The 5,635-nt window shown below is 33.1% G+C and overlaps 1 long non-coding RNA gene across 1 annotated transcript; it reads left to right on the forward strand.

The window, feature by feature from the left end:
• Positions 1-422: 422 nt before the first annotated feature.
• LOC136350141 (uncharacterized) lies at positions 423-4,908 on the forward strand. Its single transcript, XR_010734089.1, has 2 exons — positions 423-590; positions 848-4,908. It is a non-coding gene; the product is annotated as an uncharacterized lncRNA (long non-coding RNA).
• The last annotated feature ends 727 nt before the right edge of the window (positions 4,909-5,635 follow it).

The raw sequence follows: 5,635 nt of genomic DNA on the forward strand, positions 1-5,635 counted from the left end.
CGTTACTACACGAACGTTTCTCGTCAATTGCCAATCTAATCTGCCTGTCCCTTTTCGGTTTCTCGTTTTCCAGATCTCGCGAGTCCTTCGAATCCGAGGGGTAAGGTACTTGCTAGTCCCTGTTTCCCACGAAGGCCCGCACAAATGGCCTCTCAATTTCGCCCTTGATGGTGGCGACCTCGTTCGACAGAGCATTTCCTTAAGGTGGCCCTGTCAGCTTGCCCTTCGTCATATTATCAGCTAGTAATGTTACACTTTATCACTTAAGGACTAATAAATCTCCGACATATACATATTTACTAGTACCTAAAAACTACTCTACATCCTAAAGATAAACTAAGGTCGGACAGCGAAAACACTACGACTGCTAACCCGACAAACATATCGAATGACAATTATGACATTTACGTGTCAGTAATCGGACCGGGAAAGTTCGTCGTTTGTTTTTCATTAGCAGAAAAGTGAAAATTGACTTCAACTATTGGATCCGAAATAAAAATATAATCTCATTTAAAACCGAGAAGCAAAAAATAAGAAAGGGTCTCATCCCGATCGATTAAGAGAATATTTAACGAAACAAGAAAGAAGATGTAAGAAAAAAAATGAAACTCATTCCTAGAGGGTTTTCCAACGATTCCTCGTTTACAAAATGTGTGCTCTCCTATTCCCGATATATGGGAACTAATAATAAAATTTCCCTTCCTCCCAACGCAATCAAAACTTATCATTAACATTGTCCTAAAGTAGTAGATCTTTCATAGAGGATCACATTATTTTCATCGAGCTTCGATTCATCGACTGTTCCCCTGTAATTGGGATTTACCCATAACTATTCCTCTTATTTTAGTGCACAGAAACCACAGCCAAAACATGTGATACTGCCGCGTTCTACCCCGACGAAGTTAAAAAGATTCTACTATCCACTAGAGCAAGCAACTATCATTATCCTTCAGAGTCTTCGGGATATAGCATTGGTTGAGTCCTCAATTTCTGGGATGGTTGAGAAAGTAGGGCTTTTTCCACGGCTCCACGGCTTTCACCAAGGTACGTACAGTCAACTTTGGTCCATCATTTTTACTTGCAATTTAGAATAAGTAAAATTGGACTTTCTTGCGTTTCAAGTGTTAACTGGATGTGCCTGACTTTCTGGTGGTTTGAGCCCTAATCATTTAACAATTTTTTTATTCTTCCAAAAGCAACCACATCTATACTTTCAAAGAGTTCTCATATATTTTGCATTTATTTGGACTGAGAAATTTGCTTTTTTCATCTTAGGGTATTGTTTTATTAACAATGTGAGAAATGTTTATCGGAAGATAATATTTATTTAAGTAAAATTACAATAATTTGTGTTTAAATTTCCATTATATTAAATTAGTTGATACATCTTTATCACGGTTCTCATTTATGTGGCTACTACAATGTATCAACAACGTGTCTTTGAAATAATCCACCAACCTTTTGTTGGTAGTTTAATAATTGAAAATTGTAACATAACAACACATTTTAAATAGTGGCGTAAAAAATAACAGTCATAGATGACAAAACTGTATTAATTAATATACATGTTACGATTTAGTCCAGGAAAAGAAGATAAAAAAAACGCAGAGAATACTACACCAATATTCTATTATAAGTCTAAACATCAAGAAGCTCCTTTAATTAGTAATTCTAACCATTTATATTGCAAGTTTGCTGGCTCTGCAATTTCCAAGGAAATATTCGATTTGCAGTCTCGTGGGAAAGGATTCCTATGACACGAATTAAGTTACTTCTTTTCGATTAATGGTTTTTTTAAACGAATTTAAAAACAACTTTATTATCTTGCAAGAAATAACATAAACTTGATCAGACTTACAGCATAACTACTTAACTGAATATTATGAGAATAATGAAAATCTTAACTATTCTAAGGGTGGTTTTATACAGTTATCTATCAATGAGGTCTTAATGAGGTCCAATATAAAGTCCAGTGGTATATATTGATAATGTCATTGGATGGGCTAGTGTGGACTACATGACTTCTTCCTTCTTAAGTTCAGAAAACGTGGGTTCCGAGGTTTTCTGAGGTGGTGGCGTTTGTTTCATGAAGCAGTTCAATTTGTGATTTTTGTATAGATATCTTAAACATACAAGAGACGAAACTAATAGACAGAGTAGCAAAGAGTTTGTCCATTGGTGGGTGTTTGGTCCCTTCTTGGAATACGTTTCCAATCGTAAGGCGTTGGAAAGCTGATGAAGTCTTTTTAGGTCTTCTAGCTTCACTTTCTTGAGGGTTAACTGAATGTTTTCTGTTATTGTTAATCTTGGTACGTTTACTACCGGGAGCTCTAATATGTATTCTTTTTTGGTGGTTTCTTCCTTCTTGTATGTCTTTCCATTAATTATGATATAACATTTTTTCAAAGTTATAATAGTGGGTTTGGAGATTTTGAGGAATCCATTATTTGCACAGAAAGTTTGTACTGTGTCCGGTATGGTGGGTATGATTAGAACGTCACTTCCACTTATCTGCTGAACATGGGTTTTTTCTACTAAGACATGGTCCCAGGAGCATTCCATTTTCCCTCGGCGAACTAGGTTGGCTACGCAGGGTTGTTGTTTGACTAGATAGCTTTGTTGACACATATACCAATCTTCAATTTTGTTACAGTCTTCGGAGGTTATCCAAAAATTCTCGGTGTTGAGTAGTAGATAAGGATGATTTAGGATGATGATTTGGTTTTGGATTGGGACGAAGTACATATGGAGGTATCTGTATTGAGACATCGTGATTGGAATAGGAAATTTTGAATAATATAATTTTTTTTTACCTCTAGTTGTGTTCCAAAATAATTGTAGTAGTTAAGTTTATTTCTGAATTTAATAATTTTCTCAGAGCCATATAGGGCATTTAATTTATATATAGTATATTTTTTAAATTTTTTAGAGGAGGAATAGATGGATGTAAAATATTTATTTTTGTAAAAGTAACTGTATTCTCGATGTTATCAATTATATGCTGAACATTCAGAAGTTGCCTAAAACTCATGTCTGCTATATTAAAAATCATGTTGTGTTATTGGTCAATATCCAGTTGTTGCGATATTTGTTTTATTTCCAAATTGAGTTAATCTTGACTTGATTTAATATTTTGAATTTTATTTATATAACTGTCTGACAATGGCTTTAGGAAAGTTTTCTGGTTGTTAAAATCTGGTTCTAGAGTTTTGTTGTTGTTTTTTAGATTATTTAAATAGTTGACAAGGAAGGTTTTATCATCGTTATCTAAAGTTCCAAATAACCATATAGAGGTTTTACCAATGATGTTGAATATACCTCGCTTAGTTCGATGTAGTTCTTTAGTGATGTTAAAGATACCGATCCTTTGGGTGAGGTGTTCTAAGAGAATCATGCATTAATCAACCTTACGTCTAGTGTTAACAGTTTTACTTGAAATTTGAGAGTCATTTGAGATTATAGAATGTTTCATAGAATGGTTAATTACATGCCTAATTTGGTGTAGAGTTAATAAAATGTTAGTGGTATTTACATGATAAATGAATGTATGTTTGGACGTGATTATTTTCGATTGTCCTAATGATATGGGAAGGATGGGATTATCTACGGGTTTTAGCTTTAAGATTAATACTGAGGGGAGTATCAGAATCACAGTTATCGTCGTTAGATTCATGATTCTCTTCTCCTGAAACAAATAGTTGGGGTTTCAGATAATTTTTATGATATGCTTTATTTTTTGACTTAATTTTATTGTTTGAAATTTTTATTGGATTTTCTGGTTTTTGGTATCTATCTCTGGTTTTTCTTTCGTTTCTGTTTCTATGCGTTTTTCTGTATAAATCCTTATTGTTATTAATTTTGACGTTTTCTTTTCTGTTTTTATTAGCTTTTTATAAGGATCGTGTTTGTTTGTTTATTAGTTTGTTATTTACGTCTTTTTGTAAGGTCTTAAGGTTTTCAATGTGTTCTAGCATATATTCGTTGATTTTGTCCGCTTCATTTAATTCAAAAGGGTTCTTGTATGATATTTTCTCTCTAACAATTTGGAAAGGTGAATATTATGTCACGGATGGATAGAATTATTATAAGACAAAAGAGCGTAATTCATTAGTGTTATTACGTTTTCTTTGTTTATTTTTCTTAAGGGTTAAAATTATTTCTGATAAATTAGAATGAAATCTTTCGACAGGACTGTTGCCTGATAAGTTGTATAATGTGGTGTAATGTATTTCAATATTATGAGTTTTACAAAATTCTTGCACAAGATTATTTTTGAATTCATGATCGTTATCTACAGTGATTTTCCTAGGTATTCCAAAGTGCGTTATATAAATATTACTAATTTGTTGAGGATTTTCACTGCGGAAACGCTGTTTATTGGATAAGCTTGTCTAAATTTAGAAAATTAATCTAGGAATGTTAGGAAATATTGACTATAGGTTTTGTAAACGTCGATATAATATATGTGGTCAAAGGGTTCATCCACCTAAAAGGAGTAGGTTTAAAAATTAACTTATTGGGATGCCTTTCATATTTAAAGCTTTCAGACAAGTTTCACATGTGTTTATGTATTGTCGTACGTTATTGTCAATATTTGGCCAGTATAGGTATTTTTTTATTGCTTTTAAATTTTCCTGAATTCCTCTATGAGATGTTTTTGATTCGCGATATAGTTGAATTTTTACTTTTTGTTCTTCAACGTCTGTTACATCAGTTAAGAAGTTATTATATATAAAAAGTTTAAAGGAATTATTTTTGAAAGACTTAAATTTATGAGTTCTAAATCTTTATCCAAGAAGTGCAAGAGCAGTGTGTGATGTTTGGAATTAACCAATTTTTAATCAGATTGCAGATATCCTGTTCCGTACTATTGTGGTTAATAAATATTCTTAATTTTGGTTTATTAAATATTTTTTTCTTTTATAACTTTGAGATTTTTGTTTGTTTGTTTATTATTTATAAATATTAACTGGGTTTGGTGTTGATTGACACATTTTTCTACACATGGTGCTCTTATTATAGGCTGTTCTACGCTTGGATGTACAGTATTGCTATCTTCTTCTTGGTCATTGGTGTTATGTACCGTTGATCCGTTCGTCAATCGTTCGTTGTTTGAGGTTAGTTGTACGCCTGGTGGAGCTGTGGCTTCCTTATTAATGTCTTTACTCCAGGAGTCGATTATTTCATTTATGTCATCTGCATCTAAATGAGGTTCTAACTCGTCGTTATTAAGACCAAGATTTACTAATAGGGAGATGTCGTCTGGGTAGTTTTCTAGGATAGTGTTTTCTTCTGCATGATTGATGTGTATTCGGGATAATGCATCAGCGTTGGTGTTTAGTTTTCTTTTTTTGTATACTATTTCGTAATCATATTTTTCTAGTTTTAGTCTCCATCTTACAAGTTTGGAATTGGGTTCTTTAAGGGAGAATAACCATTCTAGAGGTTTATGGTCACTGATGATCCTGAATCTTTTCCCAAACAAATAGGGTCTGAAGTATTTTACAGCCCACACAATTGCCAGTAGTTCTTTTTCAATAGTGCTATAGTTGGTCTCTGCGGAATTTAAGGTACGAGGAACATATGCTATAGGTAGATCGCTACCCACTGGCCTCTGGGATAAAACCTATAGCAT

The sequence above is a fragment of the Euwallacea fornicatus genome, unplaced genomic scaffold (genome assembly GCF_040115645.1).
Source record: "Euwallacea fornicatus isolate EFF26 unplaced genomic scaffold, ASM4011564v1 scaffold_122, whole genome shotgun sequence".
Classification (NCBI taxonomy): Eukaryota; Metazoa; Arthropoda; class Insecta; order Coleoptera; family Curculionidae; genus Euwallacea; species Euwallacea fornicatus.